The following is a 22,414-nucleotide window of genomic DNA, read 5'->3' as shown; positions in this document are numbered from 1 at the left end:
CAATGGGATGCAAAATTAGCAAGCATGAGCAACTTTAATGTACATAGATGGTTATAAACTGTAATTGGTATAGTTAAGTACAAGAAAAAAGGATCAAACAATTATTCAGAGGTATAATGAGCCACGAGAAATCGGTCCTGACAGTAAAAACACAATAAATAAATATATATATATACAGTATAGTTATAGATGAAAGTAATAATAAAAGGACAGGTATTATAGGGGTGAACTGAAGCCATATGCAGTTAATCATGACAGTAAAAGCAAGATGCAGTAAAAGTAAATTTGTAAATAATTTAAGGAAATGTACAAATTCAAAACAATGAGAATATTGAAAATTAATATTTAATTGTTGTTTACAGAAACTATAAAACTTACTTTCACGTTTACATATATCTTCGATTAATAACGTACATCAGAATACATATCTATACAGGAAGTTTATTTAGGAAAAGAAATGAAAAGAATCTTAACCATCCCTCTAATCCGAATCGGAAATGAGTTGACTGTATAGGTTGGTTGTTTATCGTCAGTCAACGTTACTGATATACGGCTTGTTTTTTGTGACAGGCACATGTAAACTGGATAATAAAACTTTGCTTTCATATTATATCTTGATTCTGGCTGTGACCCCTATAATGGCTTCTATCAAATCTTATTCAAATAATAATATATCAAATCTTATTTAAATAACAATATAGGTTGAGAATGGTGAGAAAGTAAAGATATATAATTTTTATTGCACAATTTTATAGTATGACTGAACTGACAACTTCGTGTGTGTATCGTGGTTTGTGAATCTTGAGATTTTAGGTATGTAGTTTTTATAATGGTGTCTTTCTTATGATCAGTAACTAAAGTAAGTCACTTATTAATGACTTCCATCTTTATGTTTTATTGTTATTTTGATTTATACTGTTTGAATTCTCCAATAATATATGGCAATAAAACATAATTATTTTCATAATTCTGTAATCTTTGTAGAAATCCGCCGATCAGAGTTACATAACTTAGATTGTGATTTAGTTCCATTGGGCAAAGAAAACATAAATGTGAACTTGTCCGGGCCCTTGTCAGAACCCCTCCCCCACCCCCACTATTCCCTTGATAGCACTATCCCGTGAAGATAACACGTTTTGCAATCGAACAATCTGAATTTCGAATTTGAACAACGTAAATTTTCATGCTTACTGGCCTTTTGGAACGTCTGGGGCTTTACCATAATTACAATAGCAATCTATACAATAATATAGTGACTGTGTTTGTATACTAATTACGATTTTGTGACCGTCATACATGTTGTAACTTTAAGTATCCAAGTTAATGGTATTGTAGATAAATGTGTTCTCGCCTTACTTAAGTTATCTGACACATCTGCCTGTCAATATTTATATGTAAGGATATACAGCTTACCTGTAAATATAGGTAATAACAATACATAAAGATAATAATCTAGATGATTATTGTCAGTGATTAGATCAACTAATGATTACTACACCAGTTCTTGTCATCTTCTAAATCAATCACATCTAATTACTAGTGATGGTGACAATATACATACCTCCTGGCAAGTACTATTATACTATAGTACAGTCAAATACATTCTTCTTCAACTGTAAAAGGCTTAACCTAATTATAGGCGCATATCACTTGATAATGTCCATTTGTAAATGAAAGGATTTTTGAGGATTAGTACCATGAGTGACTTTCTGATTTTAACGTTTCTTATACTCTTGCGGTGAGAATATTTTCAGTCTATCGAATTATAGTGTAATTTGATGTCAAAACCTGTTTGATTCTGATTTTAACTTTAATCAATTAATTGTATCCAGACTTTTCTTAAAGAACGTTTATATTTTGATTACTTCGGTTAAATTATACCTTTAAGTAATTTATATGATTTACAAATTCTAAACACTCAAAAATATAACAATTTTGCTGTATCAGAAAGTTTGCGCAATATTCTTTAGCAAACCAAAACACCAAACATCAAGTTTATACAATGTCCAAGATTATCTGAAGCAATTTAAGAACTCAAGATGATGGCATAAAATCGGTGTTTTATTTATGTATTTTTTCTATGAAGAGCTTGATCTACTATATATTTGATTTCATTAACACGAATTAAATAAAAATCAACTTTTCCCTGATTATAGAACTGTGGCATGTAAAGGTTTTGTAGGCACATGTTGGGTCAAATGACTAACACAAAGCAAACAGGATCATATTTTTTCAAGTTTTAAATTTCATTCAAAATCTTCAAACAGCAGGGACAACAACCCCAAGAGTAATTATTTTCGTGTAACCTAGATTTTGGTTTGGACATCAATGATCTAAAAATCCCATCGATTGATTTTTTTTTAAATTCTGGAAGAAACTGCATATTCGACAATAATATGTCGGCCCAACGTTAATTGATCATATACTATTGTTTATATAGACCCATGTATGTAAAGGGCAATAAATTTTGCAATAAAACAGCACTCTCGTTTGTCCTTTATTACAGAATTGAACCACTCTATTGAATATAGGAAATGAGTTGGCTTACTGCAATGACAACCAAGTCGGATTTAGGTCAGATGGGGCCTAAGGCAGAAGAATGGGTGGCCCCTGATAAATAGACCTACAAGTGCATATAACCTACACTCGAATGAACAATTATGGTTTTAGTTAAGCAGACAAAAAGTGAACTGTGAAAACGTTCCTTACTTGTTAGATTTAACACAAAGATAACACACAAACTATGTGTTTAGGGTTGACAACAGGAAGGGGCTGAGGGGCAGCTGTTATTTCTCTTCACTGAAATTACTTAGGTAGACAGTTTTTATCATACCTTTTATACAGCTCACAGACGGCTATTCTTGGTGCAAACCCATAATTCTTTATAACGTCTCAAATCCCAAATCTGACGGGCTTCTTTTCAATCATGTTAACACCCAATTTTTAATTTTCAAGAAATGCAATAAAAGTCTCAGTATACATTTATATTCTATGGGCACTTATTCGCCTGGAATAACCATCACCAAGCTTCCACAGATATTTTCTACCTTTCCCATCTCATTATCGATCAAAATGTGTATATTTGGATCATTGTTTGCGAGGAGAATGAATCGGATGTCTATTTCACCCGAGCAAGAACGCAAAATACAATTTGTTTCAGCGCCTCCATTAATTTGCAATCCGAAGAGGAGTAGGTAAGCTATTTTGGTGTCCTTGCGGTTTGTTGTCAGATCTAGGATATTTTCGACACTTTCAATACTAATCTTGATATATTTTTTGATCCAATCAAGATTAGTACTGAACGTGTCGAGAATATCTCGGCCTACATGCTTTCAGTGTTAATGACTATCTGTCTTTCTTTTTCCAACTTTTTAACAATTTTTAAAGAGCTGGGACAGACAAATGATGTTTCGGATGACGTAATTGCTGGTTTAGAAAAAAATTGTTGGTACCATGTACGGCGAAGGCGACTTACATCTGCAGATGACACTAGAATAAAGATTTTCTGGAGGAATTTTAATTGTGATGAAAAATAACAAACCCTTCTTTCTTTATTACTTCTTGCCTGAGTAGTCTTTTGCTGCACATTAAACGCAACAATTATGTTGTAACAATATGGAGACAGGCTGCAAAATCAATGATCGAACAAGATAACCCTGCGATACAAGGCTGGAATGAAGATTTACAATATGAATGGGTATCTCAAGCACATCCAAAGGATATATGCGAGCCGTTGATTAGCCATCAAGAAGATATTTATCCCGCTCATATTATGAACTTCGATTTTGAATCTTCTGATGAAGACTATGAATAAACTAATATCTAAACGTGTCTCTGATTTACTGTGTGTTTTTATGTACATTTCCAGATCTCTTGAAAAGTACCATTATAATTTAATACTATTATTTGGAATGACGAAATTGCTACTGAACGAAAAAGCAATCTGATTAAAATACAGATGTATATTTCGTTTCGTTTTTTTTATACTTTCGATGAAGATCTGACCAGTTGTACTGGGAGGTCACGTCAGGTGTCAGACGATCGGCTTTTGACCCTATGACGTCAGACATTGATTAATCAATCAGCGATGACGTTTTCTAGGGGTTTACCCACAGTTCCGTGAGAAAACACTTTTCAGATCTGTTTTAAACCAGGTGGTTTCTGTCCCCAAAATCTTACACACATATGCCGCCCCATATATTGGGAAATGGGAATCTTACACACATGTTTAGAGATGTGAAGCAGAATTAAAAAGTAATGTTTTTGCCAAGTTCTAAGAAAATCATCATACTAAATCAACGTGAACTCATTTCCCACCAATTCCCCCCCCCCCCACTTCCGTACACGCACATCTGCTACCCCCACCCCACCTCCCCACAAATCAAAATAGTTGTCCAGGGGCATAATATACACTTCTTTAGAGATGGACAGTCCTAGAAATTTATGTTTTATTAATATATAACATGATCATGATTTATGTCAACGTAATCACATTTCCCCCAATAATTGTAGACATTGGACCCCGTATCTCGAAAACGCCCACCTCAAACGCCTGATCACCACCCGGATTCGGAATCTACGCAAAAAACTGGTCTAGAAAAACTTGGTCTCATAAATTCACAGTTCGTGTGGCGACCCCCCCCCCCCCACCCTTCAGCCACCGGACTAATACTAATAAGCAAAGTAAGTTGTTATCTTGGCTATACCTTCCTTCGATTTATGTATGAATTTTAACATAGCTATAACGAATTGTGCGGACATATAAAAATATTCGTTGAGCAGACTAAAACCAAAAAGAAACCAGAGGGTGCCAGGCAGGATACGCCCACATTTTGCAAGAGATGGTAGAGAACAAGCTAAACAAAAAGCCGTTTTTCGTACAATCAAGGGCCATAATTCAGGAAGTTACGATCTGATATCAACAGGAACCAAGATCTTTGGGTTATAAAGATATTATTTCAAGTTTCATCAAAATAGGATCAAAATTGTGACTTCTAGAGGGTCCACAACCTTGATATACCACATATTTACACTATTTGCGTACGAGGAGTGGCCATTTTGTCCGACATTTTTGGTCCGATTTTCAAGGAATTCGAACTCAACCATAATTAGGGTGTAACGGTGATATATTCAAATGTTTTTCTAAATTGGGTAAAAATTGTGACCTCTAGAGGAACTAAAAGCTAAAGACGCGATTTTTTCGTACAATCAAGGGCCATAATTCAGAAAGTTATGGTCAGATATGCGCGAATATTTGGGTAATAAATATGTATTTCAAGTTTCATTGAAATCGGATCAAAATTATAGCCTCTAGAGGGTCCACAACCTTGATATACCATATATTTATACTATTTGCGATTTGCGTACGAGGGGGGGCCATTTTGTCCGGCAATTTTGGTCCAATTTTCACGAATTTCGAACTCAGCCATCATTAGGGTGTAACGGTGATATATTCAAACGTTTTTTTTAAAATCGTGTTATAAAAATTGTTACCTCTAGAGTGACCACAAGCTAAAAACGTGATTTTTCGTACAATCAAGGGCCATAATTCAGGAAGTTACGATCCGATATGCAAGAATATCGAAAGCATCCAAGATCTTTGGGTTATAAACATGTAGTTCAAGTTTCATCAAAATCAGATCAACATTATGACTTCTAGAGGGTCCATAACCTTGATATACCATATTTTTACATTATTTGCGTACATGGGGCGGCCATTTTGTCCGGCAATTTTGGCCCGATTTTCACGAAATTCGAAGTCAAACCTCACTACAGTGTAACAAGCTAAAAACGCGATTTTTCGTACACTGAGGGGCCATAATTCAGGAAGTTACGATCCGATATGCGCAAATATCGAAAGGAACCAAGATCTTTGGGTTATAAACATGCATTTCAAGTTTCATTAAAATCAGATGAAAATTGTGACTCTTAGGGGTCATAATCCATGAAGTTATGGTCCGATATATGCCAATATCGAAAGGAACAGAGATCTTTGGGAGATAGACCTACATTTTAAGTTTCGTCAAAATCGAATAAAAATTGTGACCTGTAGAGTGTCCACAAACAAATTGTGTCTGGACGGACGGACGGACGGTGGCGACGACAATATACGTCCACATGAAAATGCGGGCGTATAAAAAAAAATATGATGTCCAGATTTTCTTTCTTTAAATGATATTTTCTGTATTTGTTAAAGCATAATGACATTTATACATCTATAAATTGTACGCACAAAATACAGAATTAAACCTGAGACCAAATCGAGAAATTCTAATCAATAAACCACCATAAAATTAAACCGTTAATTTGTGAGCAGTTAACCATGGTGACAAAGACAGAATTCCGCAATAGATTGAATAAAAAATGGTAGATTTTCTATCGACTCTGTAAAAAAAATATTGTTCAAAACACTTCTCGGCCGACCTGGATGGACAAAAACATTTGGGAAGAAAAAAAATCTAAAAATAGTATTGTTCGGAGATAAATGAAAATCAATATTTTTCAACTCGGCATTGTGATATTATAAAATTCGAAAGGTCAAATTAATTATTTAAAACATCATTATGAATTATTGTTTGAAAGATGTCATGCGACTCGGCGTGTACTCATATGCCAGTTCTGTTGATTATCACACAATTCCATGTATTGGGAAATGTTCCTTTGTGATATCATGCCAGAGACAACTGTCAAACAAATATCTAGCGTTCTTTGGTCCAATAAATTGTAAATTTGGTCAATTATTAATATTATCGACAAATTTGTTCATATTCATTAAATGAATTTGTTTAAAAAGTAAATGTAGTATTTGAATTGAATTCTACTGAATGATTAATAGTGCAATGATATTGGCCATATAATATAAAATATTCCATAGTTTTATCAAACTACAGCAATGTCCTCAACTCTTTAATGGCAGTGGCATTTTGCCACATGTGGTAAGCAAGAATTTCAAAATAGCCTTACGACTACAGATCGCTATTGTTATCCGATTTTAATGAAACTTACAGATTATGATAACATTGAAAATATCCCTGAGTAGCCAAACTTTAGGCCACTTCCGGTTCGCGGTTTCCTAGTCATGGGGGCTACCACACATTTCATGTGGCACGGATACAATCCGCAATAATCAACTAATTTCAATGAAACTCACAGATTGTGATAACATTTATAAGATCTCAAAATAACACAAGTTTCGGCAACATCCAGTTAGCTTTTTCCGAGATATCAGGTTACCACACATTTCACGTGGCACGACTTCAGATCGCAATTATCAACCGCTATCCATGAAACTTACAAAAAATGATAACATTAATAATATCTCAGGATAGCCAAAATTTAGACCACTTCCGCTTAGCGGTTTCCGAGATATCAGGTTACCACACATTTCATGTGGCACGAATGCAGACCGCAATTATCAACCGATATCAACGAAATATAGAGAATCTGATAACATTTATAATATCTTAGAGTAGCCAAAATTTCGACCACTTTCGGTTAGCTGTTTCCTAGATATCAGGTTACCACACATTTCATGGGGCACGACTACAGATCGCAATTATCAACCGATATCCATGAAACTTACAAACCAGTGGCTGCCAGGCAGGATACGCCCACATTTTACAAGAGATGGATAGAGAACAAGCTAAAAACAAACGCGATTTTTTATACAATCAGCGGCAATAATCCAGAAAGTTATGGCCTGAAATGTGCAAATATCAAAAGGGACTGATATCTTTGGGATATATAGATATGTTTTAAGTTTCATCAAAATCGGATAAAAATTGTGGCCTCTAGAGGGTCCACAACCTTCGTATTTACACAGTTCTACACAATTTGCGTACAAAGAGCGGACATTTTGTCGGGCAGTTTTATTTCGATTTTCCCGAAATTCGAATTCAACCTTCATTATGTTGGAATTGTGATGTATTTAAACGGTTTTTAAAATCGTAAAAAATTGTTATCGCTAAAGAATCCGCAAGCTAAAAATGCGATTTTTTTTAACAATCAGGGCCCATAATCCAGGAAGTTAAGTTCGTGTATCCGCGATTATCAAAAGGAACCAAGATCGTAGTGTGTAATGGTTATATATACATACGTTTTTTTTTAAATCGGATAAAAATTGTGACCTCTACAGGGACCACAAGCTAAAAACGCGATTTTTTGTTCAATCAAGGGCCATAATTCAGGAAGCTATGACATGCGCGAATATCGACAGGAACCAAGATCTCTGGGTTATAAACATGTATTTCAAGTTTCATCGAAATCGGATCAAAATTGTGACCTCTAGAGGGTCCACAAACTTGATTTACTAGATGTTTACACTATATGCGTACGAGGGGCGGCCATTTTGTCCAGCAGTTTTGGCCCGATTTTCACGAAATTCGAAGTCAACAAACATTACGGTGTAACGGTGATATATTCGAACGCTTTTTTAAATCGAATAATAATTGTGACCTCTAGAGGGACCACAAGCTAAAAATGTGATTTTTCGTACAACCAGAGGCTATAATTCAGGAAGTTACAATTCGATATGCGCGAATATTAAAAGGAATCGAGATCTTTGCGTTATAAACTTGCCTTTCAAGTTTTATCAAAATCGGATCAAAATTCTGGCCTCTAGAGGGTCCACAACTTTGATATACCAGATGTTTACACTATTTGCGTACGAGGGGCGGCCATTTTGTCTGGCAATTATGGTCCGATTTTCATGGAACTCAACCCCAGACAAAATTACGACAGAACGGTGATATATTCGAACGTTTTTTTTTAAATCGGATAATAATTGTGACCTCAAGAGGTCAAGGTCCATAATTCAGAAAGTTACGATTAGATATGTACGAAAATAGAAAGGAACCAAAATATTTGGGTTATCAACATGCATTTCAAATTTCGCCAAAATCAGATGAAAATTGTGACCTCCAGAGAATCCACAACCCTGATACACAATATTTTGACACTATTTGCAATATGGTCCGATATGCGCGAATATCGACAGGAGCCGAGATTTGTGGGTTATAAACCTGCATGGGTTATAAACAAGTTTTATCAAAATCAGATGAAAATTGTGACCCCCAGAGGGTCCAAAACCCTGATACACAATATTTTGACACTATTTCCGAACGAGGGCGGCCATTTTGTCTGTCAGTTTCGGTCCGATTTTTACGAAATTCGAACTCAACCATTCTTAGGGTGTAACGGTGATATATTCACACGTTTTTTCAATCGGATAAAAATTGTGACCTCTATGGGGTCCACAAACTAAAAACGCGATTTTTCGTACAACCAGGGGCCATAATTTAAGAAGTCATGGTCCGATATACGCGAATATCGAAAGGAACCGAGATCTGTGGGTTGTAAACATACATTTCAAGTTTAAAACCAAATCGGATAAAAATTATGACCTCTACAGTGATTACAAGCTAAAACGTGATTTTCGTACAATCAGGGGCCATAAACCATGAAGTTACAGTCCGATGCATGCCAATATCTAAAGGAACCAAAATCTTATGGTGATAATCCTATATTTCAAGTTTCCTACAGAAAATTGAAAATTGGTATCACTGAGTTAATAATGTGCAGCAGATGGGTTAGTACAAAATGTTCAAAACAGGGGTTGGCTCAATTTTGCCACTATTTTACCCAGAACAAGCATTTTTCTTCTTCTTTGAAACATTAAATTCTTGCATTTCCTTCATGTAAAAAGCATTATTCCAGTCTTTCTAGACATTTTTCACTCCGTCATTCTGTTAAGAGAGGCTATAAATGCCCCACCCCACCCTTTTTAATTAATGTGTTTTGAGAGATTTAATGTTCAATATTTTCTTATCAAAATCTAGATTTTGTGGCGTTTGTTGCATTTATGTTACTTATAGAACAGTACCAGCGGCTGCCAGACAGGATACACCCATATTTTGCAAGAGATGGATAGAGAACAAGCTAAACAAAAAGTGAATTTTCGTACAACCTTGATGTACCATATTTTTACGCTATTTGAGTACGAGTGGCGGCCATTTTGTCTGTCAGTTTTGGTCCGATTTTCACGAAATTCGAACTCAACCATCTTTAGGGTGTAAAGGTGATATATTCAAACGGGTTTTTTGTAAATCGGATAATAATTGTGATCTCTAGAGGGACCTCAAGCTAAAAACGCGATTTTTGGTACAATCAGGGGACACAATTCAGGAAGTTACAATCCGATATGCGCGAAAATCGAAAGGAACCAAGATCTTAGGGTAATAAACTTATATTTCACGTTTCATCAAAATCAGAAGAACTTAAATTGTGACCTCTAGAGTCCCACAACATTCATATACCTTATTTTTAAGCTATTTAAGTAGGAGGGGCGGCCATTTTGTCTGTCAATTTTGGTCCGATTTTTACGAAATTCGAATTCAACCATCCTTAGGGTGTAACGGTGATATGTTCAAACGGTTTTTGAAATCGAATAAACATTATAACCTCTATAGGGTCCACAAGCTAAAAACGCGATTTTCCGTATAATCAGGGGCCATAATTCAGGAAGTTATGGTCCGATATGTGCGAATATCGAAAGGAACCGAGATCTTTGGATTATAAACTAACATTTCAAGTTTCATCAAAATCAGAAAAAAAATTCTGACCTCTAAAGAGTCCACAACCTTGATATTTCATATTTTACGCTATTTGAGTACGAGGGGCGGCCATTTTGTCTGTCAGTTTTGGTCCTATTTTTACGAAATTCAAACTCAACCATCCTTAGGGTGTAACGGTGATATATTCAAACGGTTTTTTAAATCGGATAAAATTATGACCTCTATAGGGTCCACAAGCTAAAAACGCGATTTTTCGTACAATCAGGGCCAATAATTCAGGAAGTTACGGTCCGATATGTGCGAATATCGAAAGGAACCGAGATCTTTGGGTTATAAACTTACATTTCAAGTTTCATCAAAATCAGAAGAAAATTGTGACCTCTATAGGGTCCACAACTTTGATATATCACATTTTTACGCTATTTAAGTACGAGGGGCGGCCATTTACACTGGACATTATGCTGCGATAACTTTTTTGGTGATTTACATAAATGTGTAAAGATATTCACAAGAAGACGTTGCAATAATAATAATAATATGAAGAAGACAATAGTGTGTGTAGGTGACTTGTTTTGGTTGAAAATTTCAGGTTGGGGTAAGTCATCTTTTTGCATCTTTTGTTTTAAGGTAAAGCTTAGGCTATATTGTAGTAGACGCAGTTCATATAATTATTTACAGGCTTACCTAATCAGACATTTTGCAATCTTTAATAATTTGGTATACTGGTGGGAAAATATAGAGCAATCGGTGAAGCGTGTGTAGAGAATAAAACCGGATGTGTACAGCTGGCTGACAACAAACAAACTGGAAGTGAGATCGGCTAACCTTTCCAGGTCATAAGACTCCATGTCCGCCATATTTATTTCATAAATTGGAAACAAGTATGGCGGCTTGGGGGCGTTAACTTTTTTTTATTTAATTATTTCGGTATTTTTGTAACCGGAGTTCAGCTTTAATTCGACCGTATTATTACGAAAAAAAACAAAAAAACTAGGGGAGCTATCTACACTACCCTTTCACATTTTGAAGAGTAAAAGAGAAACACAATAGCCCCCTTTTATCGTGGTCAGTTCACCAGCTTTCATTTTTAGGCAGAATAGACAAGGCTGCATCGCACAGATTTGAAGTGGACATAGAAAAGGGGTGGACGCCATGGGAATGATTTTCGAGTTGCAGATGTTAAGTCTTGCAGGTGAAGGGAGGTAACCCAACTTTTCAGATTAGCCCTTTGGCGGCAGACCACCATTAATTTCCCCATTGACTTCAATGTTAATTCTGGCCTCTTTGCCCACCTCCAACTTTTCCCCAAATTTTCGTTGGGCTGAATGCTTTTCACTACAGACAGAGGAACAAATGGTCATGTCTTTGCACTAAAATTTGTATGAGGTTGACCACCAAAATTTTGAGATACACAAACTTTAATAAGCATACTAAAAACATGTAACTAGTTGCCGTACATATCGCCGTAGCTAACCTGATAACCCTGTTATCCTTCCGCCTCAAAATCATGAATATTTACCAAAACCTGGCAGAAAATGTTAATTCAAACCCTCTTCGTCCATTCTAGACCAAAAAATCAACAAAAATGGGCATGCAAAAGGGGAGAAAAGAGACAGAGAGAGAATTGCTCAATCTGATTAAAATACAGATCTATATTTCGTTTCGTTTTTTTATACTTTCGATGGCCTACACTACATGAAGATCTGACAAGTTATAGCGATAGCATTAGGCAAACCTCGACAGATTCTACGCATGTAATCTCGGCTGTATGACGAATTCCGCCATATTGGAACTATTTTAAAGGTCCCGGATGAAAAATGGCTGCGCCCATGGAGATTTCTGTGCAGAGTGTATTATATCAACAAACGTCAAGTTTGGCATTGGGTTTGGGGAATTACCAGGGAATTATATCAAACCAGCAGCCTTGAGACAATATCTCTGCTCGTTTAGTTATATACACTCGACAAAAGACGCCATTTGGGGACTTTTTGGTAAAAGCAGCACGTTTCCTGTTAAAGTAAACCGGTAGCCGCATCGCAAATGTATGGGCGTAGGTACATATCAATTACTATCATACAGCCGAGGTTAGATGTAGGGTACCGGAATCTGCCGAGGTTTGCCGAGTGATAGCGATAGGTCACGTCAGGGGTCAAAAGACCGATTTTTGACCTATGACGTCAGACATTTGATTAACCAATCAGCATTTGATTGGCTGACCCCTCATTTGAAGCAGAACACGAGTTAAATAACAAGTCTTCCAGATCCAAGTGTAGTAAAGACAAATAAAACGAAATTTTAAACTATAAAAACGAAACGAAATAGGATCTGTGTTTTAACCAGATTGGAGAATTGCTATAAATAGACGAACTACGATTCGTTGGTACCGAGATGGTGAAATTTAATGGTGGTCTGCCTATCTTTGCCCCATAATAAGATGTGGAGGCGTGAACTACACACAAAATAAAACAGTGAGAGGACATGCAAGTGGGCGACAATTTCTTGTCTGAATTGGAGTTCAGTTATTCAGAGGTTGAACCATGGTAATCTAAAGGTACACGGCCGTAACCGTGGAGGTGTATATATTGACTAGAGTATGGTGGTCACGTGATCGCATGCCGACTATGGAGGTTGGCATCCATTTTACAACCGGGAAGATTTAGCCTACGTTGGTGATATATACCGGAGAGTTGTTGTTTTGGTTAATTCAATGCCAGGTGAAAAGGGAGTGGATTATCATTTCATAAGTAGGCATTATAAGTGAAATAGTGATCTAATAGATATAGTATGATCATGATAATAATAATAGTGTAAAATAATTTAATAAACACGGCGAGAAGACGACGAACACTCGGAGCTTGAGGCCGGAAACCATGTGGGTCCATTCACTTAATTGCTTAATTTATTAGTACTGATCTTTTATTATGTAATAATTACAATGTCCGTGTGTTTAGCGAACTTCCAATCTAATGTATATTTAATAATTATGGAAATTGCTCATATTATATATACATACCCATATTAAATATCGCTTAAAAGGTAAAAATCTCGAAATAGTTTTTAAAAAAATGGTTAATAATAGCCTAATGGCAAAGTCGTGAAAACTTCATTCCTAGTTAAATTTTGTAAATAAATTAGGCCTGATATATTTTTTTTTAATCGATGCTACTACTAAAATCTCATTAAGTTAGTCTTATTTTTTTTAGTGGAGTAAAAATAACATTTGACCTAGAATAAATTGCAAGAAATTGTTTTTTGTCATTTTTCTACTCTATGGGACTTGTAAGTCACAAATATGAAATTCGGACAAAATCGGCCCTCAGATAAGTGTTCTACAGGTGTCAAAGTTCAAGGTCATGTCAAAATGAGGTAAAAATGAAAGAATTGTCATAAAATCCTTAATATTTGTCATAAAGTATCAAACTTAGTGTCAAACTATGGGTTTTCAGGGGTGCTGAATCCAATGCAACCATTATTTATGTCGCGCGACGTCATGACGTCATTCCCAAATGACGTCATGACGTGACAATTCTTTCATTTTTACCTCATTTAATTGACATGACCTTGAACTTTGACCCCTGTAGAACACTTATCTGAGGGCCGATTTTGTCCGATTTTCATATTTGCGACTTACAAGTCCCATAGCGTCGAAAAATGACAAAAAAACAATTTCTTGCAATTTATTCTCGGTCCATCACTATTTTCTGCTATTTTTACTCGACTATTTGTAAAATTTATACCGCCGTATTTTTCAACCAAAGAAAAATCAGACACCAGATCATAGAAATTGAAAACCATATAAGCCTACTAAGGCCTTGCGCTAGCCTTGTTTATATTTTCCTTTTTTTTTAAAAATATTTCAGATATTATTCTACTGGTAAATGATAGAAGTATTATTTATTTATCACCCGTTATCATCTGCATGACGTTATAGTTATGTCAATCAAGCAGTCCTTTTTTTCATTTCAAATCGTCCAACAAATTATTTAGATCTATCCAAAAATAAAGTTTTATGTGAAATACGAGGAGCAATGTTCAAAATTTAGCCGAAAACTTTATAGATCTGGACATCAAGGACGTTCACTTTGCTTAATTAATAAAATAAACATGATTTCGTCAGGTCTGCATTGCAATTTACACCGTCATAGCGTTCATCCGGGCACTTCTGTCATTCTTTACCGGTTGAAACATATGGCGGTACAATTGCGCAGAAGATAGGTGCGCATCACGTTGTCTATTTATATATTATTATTATATCTTCTGTTCTATTTATAAGATTATAATGCTATCAATGGAGCGCCTGTTGTCTTTTATATCTTTTTATCCCGCGCCGAACGAAGTTAGGGAGGGATATTGAAATGGGGTCTGTCCGTCCGTCCGATTTCGTTTCCGGAGCATTTCTCATAAACCGTTCAAGATATCTTTCTGAAACTTTGCACACATGTCAACCTATAACAGTAATTGTGCCTTTTGCTATTTAGGAATTTCTGGGATTTATATTTTTTGTGTTTCCATGGAAACAAATTTGACTTAGTTTTTGGTGTATAATTTTGTTTCCGGAGCATATGAGATCTCATAAACCGTTCAAGATATCTTTTTGAAACTTTGTACAGACATCTACCCATTGCAGTAGTTATGCCTTTTGCTATTTATTATCCCGCGCCGAACGAAGTTAGGGAGGGATATTCAAATGAGGTCCGTCCGTCCGTCCGTCCGATTTCGTTTCCGGATCATATCTCATAAACCGTTCAAGATATCTTTTTGAAACTTTGTACAGACATCTAACCATTACAGTAGTTGTGCCTTTTGCTATTTAGGAATTTCTGGGATTTATATTTTTTGTGTTTCCATGGAAACAAATTTGACTTAGTTTCTCAGATATCTTTTTGGCACTTATTTTGAATTTCTCAGATTTGATAATTTTATGTGTTTCCATGGAAACATTTTGACTGTTCAAGATACCTTTAAAATAATTTTACATTCATCAACCTATTATTTTATTTTCTGAAATCTAGCCTTCCGTCCTGATTTTGTTTCTGCAGCATATTTTATTATCTGTTCAAGAAATCTTTTTGAAACTTTGTACAAACATTAACCTATTATAGTATTTTATTTTCTGATGTGTAAGTTTATTGTTTAACATACAGCAGCTGATTGAGGTAGGCAAAGGTTGTTGTGCAAACCTTACAGGGAGTAGCGACTGTGCCTTGCCAAGCTACTATGATCAGAGTATGAATCTTCTGACTAGTCCCATTGATATTCCAAGAAGTTGTTTTTCCTTATGCCTTCCAAACAAGTTCAAGGGCGCGGGATGGTGATGACTAGTCATCTTGTTTATATTGTAACAGTTTGTCTATCCTATCCTATAATAGGCTATTATAAAGGTGGCATTGGTGCCAATGTTGATGCAATTCAAGGATTGCCAATTTTCTATAAATTTATGTGTTGCGTGTACAATAGGCCTATAGTTATTTTCAGGTACCGTAAAGGTATCAGAATCTAAATCCCTGATAGAAAGATATAATTAGGGTTTCACACTGTACAGCTTGTGTAAAACACTATTGTTTTTGTTAATATTATTCTTCTTATTAGGGTTTCACACTGCGTAGCTTGTGTGAAACACTATTGTTTTTGTTCGGATTATTATTCTTATTATTATTAATAGGGTTTCACACTGCGTAGCTTGTGTGAAACACTATTGTTTTTGTTCGGATTATTATTCTTATTATTCTTCTTATTATTTTCCATTTGAGTATATCTCAGAAACTACTTCTCGGATCGATTCGATGTCTTCGGTTTTACTGGGAAAGTGGATTTGACTTAAATTTTAAAGCTATTTCTAACCTTCTGCGACAATGCGAAATGTCTGAAATCACCGAAGTTGTCGTTTTTCGAAATTTTGCCATAATTTTATCAATAATTGTCAGATTGTAATATTTGATACATTTTGACATAGGCGGAGACAAGGCACATAGCTACAGTTCTTTAGATTTTTTTATTTTCGACGAATCTTCGGAGATATTAGGCGCCAAATTTTGAAAATTTAAATTTTTACGAAAAACTTTTTTATTAATGAATATTTTCATATGGTATTTTACGTAGGGTTAAAGAGTCATCTGATTTGACCAAAAATGGCAACATTTTTTGTCACCATATTTTTCCTTGGCCCCCATTGGCTAATTTAGTTTTTCAGTCCTGGATTAATTATTTATTGTTCGATTTGTATAAAACAAAGTTCATACGCTCCGTGGTTCAAAATGCCATTTTTTTTTTGTTACCGGTAAAGTTGCCTTTCGGCAACGGAAGTGACGTAAATTTAGCAAAAACTACAATTTTGAAAGTTCGGTACCACTTTTTGAAAGCAAATATTATTTTTATTCAAATCTGGTATGACTGAAAGGGTGTGCCCTATAAAGGCGCAGAAAACATCGGGCTCAGTTTTTTTTTAATTTCGATTTCTTTTTCGGGTCGTTTCGATTTGAAGGTGAAAAAAAGGTGAAAAAATGAGCTATTCACAACCCATTCAGGCTTTTCATATTTTAAAATATTTCTTCGCAACTTGTAGCAATAATCCATACGAAGAGAATATATGTGAAAATTAGTTTGTAATATAAGCAGTTGCCAAGAAATGGGCAATTTTGCATGAGTCACTATTTACGCTAGTTTGCCTGTAAAAGAGTCAATTATTATTGGATTTTCATTAAAGTGACACCATTTGATGCATAATGTCAATTTTAACTAGGTCAAACCAATCTAACATTTTCAATGTCACCGGAAATGATGTAATTTGGGCAAAAAAACTGTATTTATAGCCTTCGAAACAAATAATATATTCAAGTGAGTCGTATTTGTTACTTAGAATGAATCCATACGATCATATAGATATCACAAAATGGTTTCTACCTTGTTCAGTTGAGGAGAAAAAGACGATTTTCAACAGGTAACTTTTCAAGGTTTTTGGTCCATAAAAGTGTCAATTATTTGATTTCCATAAAATGTTCACTTTGTGATACCTAATGCCATTTACGATTTCATTCAACTAATTTAAGATTTTCATTATCAACGGAAGTAACTTTTCATGGTTTTTGGTCCATAAAAGTGTCAATTGCTTTCAAAAAGTTGTACCAAACTGTCAAAATCTGTCAAAATTGTAGTTTTTGCTGATTTTACGTCACTTCCGTTGCCGACAGGAATCTTTATCGGTAATAAAAAAAATGACATTATGGGCCACGCAGCATATGAACTTTCTTTTGTACAAATCGAATAATAAATAATTAATCTAGGACTGAAAAACTGAATTAGCCAATGGTGGCCAAGGAAAATTTTATGAAAATCGAATAATAATTGACACTGTTATATACCAAAAACCTTGAAAAGTGACTAGGAGAAAATCGTCTATTTCTCTGCAACCTTACAAGTTAGAACCCATTTTGTGGTATCTGTATGGTCGTATGGGTTCATTTTATTTGTTGATTGAAATTAAATATCATACTTTTCAACAAATAACATATACGACTCATTTGAAAAAATTCAGTTTTTGCCCAAATGACGTCACTTCTGGTGACAGTAAAGGTGTTAAAATGGTTTAATCTAGTCAATCATGGCATTAGGCATCAAATGGTGAAGGAAAATTGAAAATTGAATAATAATTGATTTTTGTACAGGCAAAATAACAAGAAATGTGACTCATGCAAAAATGCCTATTTCTCGGCAACTGCTGATATTACAAACTAATATTCGATTATCATAAAATTTTCGCCATGTGAGGCCTTATGCCATTTATAGTTTCATAGAAATAATGTAACATTTTTATTATCACCGGAAGTAATGTAATTTTGGCAAAAACTGTATTATTAGCCTTCAAATTGTTTTGAAGTGAATTATATTTATCATTCGTTTAACATTATGATATTTGATTCCAATGGACATATAGATTGGATCAATACGATCATATAGATGTCAAAAAATTGCTTCTAGCATCTTCCCTTGTCGAGAAATTTCCCATTAAAAGTCAGCTAACTTAGCGGTAAGTTAGTAACAAATTTTGTAAGGATCACTTTTTTGACATATGTTACACATGGTAACAAATGTATAAATGAAATTGATATTGCTGGGTAACTGGCACCAGAAGTGACATAAGTTTAAGGGTAATGTGACACCCGTCATTACTGCATCGCAGTTCTAGTTAGGGTTTCACACTGCGTAGCTTGTGTGAAACACTATTGTTTTTGTTGGTAAGATTATTATTAGGGTTTCACACTGCGTAGCTTGTGTGAAACACTATTGTTTTTGTTCGGATTATTATTAGGGTTTCACACTGCGTATAGCTTGTGTGAAACACTATTGTTTTTGTTAAGATTATTCTTATTAGGGTTTCACACTGCGTAGCCTTCAAACCCAATATTTTTTTTTCAAATGAGTCGTATATGTTATTTGTTGAAAAGTATGATATTTAATTTCAATCAACAAATAGAATGAACCCATACGACCATACAGATACCACAAAATGGTTCCTAACTTTACGGTTGCAGGGAAATAGACGATTTTCTACAAGTCACTTTTCAAGGTTTTTGGTCTTTAAAAGTGTCAATTATTATTTGATTTTCATACAATTTTCACCATGTGATGATGCCTGATGCCATTTATGATTTCATGGAACTAATTTAACATTTTCATTATCACCGGAAGTAATGGGAAGTAATGTCGTTTGGGTAAAAACTGTATTTTTAGCCTTCAAAATAAATACTTTTTGAAGTAAGTTATATTTATTATTCGTTTAACATTATGATATTTGATTCCACTAGAGATATAGATTGGATCAATACGATCATATAGATGTCCAAAAATTGCTTCTATCATCTTTCTTTGTCGAGAAATAACAAATTTTGTCAGGATCACTTTTTAATTCTTTTTTTTACATGTTAAGTTCCCATTATATAGTTAGCTAACTTAGTGGTAAGTTAGTAATAAATTTTGTCAGGATCACATTTTTGACATATCTAATGCATGGTAACAAATGTATAAATGGAATTGATATTGCTGGATTTGTTTGATTCTGCGTCCATTTCATAACACGTGTGCAATGCTTACGTGGAAATCTGTTTAACGGTTTCATTGGTACTGAATGTGACATAAGTTCAAGGGTAACGAGGCACCGGAAGTGACATAAGTTCAAGGGTAACGTGGCACCGGTGAAACCCGTCATTACTGCTTCGCAGTTCTAGTTATTCTTCTTATTATTTTTTTTTTCCATTTTGATCATATCTCAGAAACTACTTGTCAGATTGATCCAATTTCTTCGGTTTCATTCGGAAAGTGGGTGGGACTTAGAGATTAAAGCTATTTTGAACGTTCTGTGACAATGCGAAATGTCCGAAATCACCAAAGTGGTTAACTTTTGAAATTTTGTCGTAACATTTACAATAATTGCATGATTTTAACATTTGATATATTTTGACATAGGCAGAGACAAGGCACGTAACTACGGTTCTTTAGATTGTTGATTTTCGATGAATCTTCGGAGATATTTTGAAAATTTAAATTTTTACAAAAAACTTTTTTATTAATGAATATTTTTTGATGATATTTTACCCAGGGCTAAAGGGTCGTCTGATTTGAGCGAAAATGTCAACAATTTTTGTCTAAATAATTTTCCTTGGCCGCTATTGGCTAATTCAGTTTAACGCTCCTAGATTCATTAATGATTGTTCGATTTGTTTGAAACAAAGTTCATATGCTCCGTTTGCCAAAATGTCATTTTTTTTGTTACCGATAAAGTTTCCTGTCGACACCGGAAGTGGCATAATTTAAAAAAAACTATAATTTTGACAGTTCGGTACCACTTTTTGAAAGCAAATATTATTTTTTCAAAATTTGTTATCACCAAATCGATGCGCAATGCAAAGGCGCACAAATCATCGGGCTCAGTTTTTTTAATTTCGATTTCGTTTTCGGGTCATTTCGATTTAAAGGTGAAAAAAGGTGAAAAAATGAGCTATTTACAACCCATTCAGGCTTTTCATATTTTAAAATATTTCTTCGCAACTTTCACATACGAAGAGAATGTATGTGAAAATAAGTTTATAATATGAGCAGTTGCCGAGAAATGGGCAATTTTGCATGAGTCACTTTTTACGCTAGTTTTCCCGTACAAGAGTCAATTATGGGATTTCTCACAAAAGTCATTAGAGAGTTTTTATATGCCCACATTTTCATGTGGACGTATTATGCCGTCGCCCCTGTCCGTCCGGACGTCCGACACAATTGTTTGTGGACTCTCTACAGGTCACAATTCTTATCCGATTTCGACGAAACTTGAAATATAGGTTTATCCCCAAAAGATCTCGGCTGCTTGCGTTATTGGCATGTATCGGATCGAAACTTCATGGATTATGGCCCCTGTTTGTACGAAAAATCACGTTTTTAGCTTGTGGATCCTATAGAGGTCACAATTTTTATCCGATTTTGTTGAAACTTGAAATGTAAGTTTATAACCCAAAGATCTCAGTTCCTTTCGATATTTGCGCATATCGGACAGTAACTTCCTGAATTATGGCCCCTGATTGTACGAAAAATCACGTTTTTAGCTTGTGGACCCTATAGAAGTCATAATTTTTATCCGATTTAAAAAACCATTGTATTATATCACCGTTACACCCTAAGGATGACTGAGTTCGAATTTCGTGAAAATCGGCCCAAAATTGACAGACAAAATGGCCGCCGTTCGTTCTCAAAAAGCGTAAGAATATGGTATATCAAGGTTGTGGACCCTATAGGGGTCACAATTTTTAACCGATTTTGTTGAAACTTGAAATGTAAGTTTATAACCCAAAGATCTCGGTTCCTGTTGATATTCGTGCATATCGGACCGTAACTTCCTGAATTATGGCCCCTGATTGTACAAAAAATCACGTTTTTAGCTTGTGGACCCTATAGAAGTCATAATTTTTACCCGATTTAAAAAAACGTATTATTATATCACCGTTACACCCTAGGGACAACTGAATTCGAATTTCGTGAAAATCGGCCCAAAATTGACAGACAAAATGGCCGCCGTTCGTTCTCAAATAGCGTAAGAAAATGGTATATCAAGGTTGTGGACCCTATAGAGGTCACAATTTTTATCCGATTTTGTTGAAACTTGAAATGTAAGTCTATAACCCAAAGATCTCGGTTCCTTTCGATATTCGCGCATATCGGACCGTAATTTCCTGAATTATGGCCCCTGATTGTACGAAAAATCGCGTTTTTAGCTTGTGGACCCTATAGAGGTCATAATTTTTATCCGATTTAATAAAACGTATTATTATATCACCGTTACACCCTAAGGACAACTGAGTTTGAATTTCATGAAAATCGGCCTAAATTGACAGACAAAATGGCCGCCGTTCATTCTCAAATAGCGTAAAATATGGTATATCAAGGTTGTGGGTCCTATAGAGGTCACAATTTTTATCCGATTTTGTTGAAACTTGAAATATAAGTTTATAACCCAAAGATCTCGGACCCTTTCGATATTCGTGCATATCGGACCGTAACTTCCTGAATTATGGCCCCTGATTGTACGAAAAATCATGTTTTTAGCTTGTGGACCCATTAGAGGTCATAATTTTTATCCGATTTAAAAAACCGTATTATTATATTACCGTTCCACCCTAAGGACAGTTGAGTTTGAATTTTGTGAAAATCACCCCAAAATTGACAGACAAAATGGCCGCCGTTCGTTCTCAAATAGAGTAAAAATATGGTATATCAGGGTTGTGGACCCTATAGAGGTCACAATTTTTATCCGATTTTGTTGACACTTGAAATGTAAGTTTATAACACAAAGATCTCAGTTCCTTTCG

This window comes from Patella vulgata, chromosome 4 (genome assembly GCF_932274485.2).
Source record: "Patella vulgata chromosome 4, xgPatVulg1.2, whole genome shotgun sequence".
Classification (NCBI taxonomy): domain Eukaryota; kingdom Metazoa; phylum Mollusca; class Gastropoda; family Patellidae; genus Patella; species Patella vulgata.
This window is presented reverse-complemented; position numbering follows the sequence as displayed.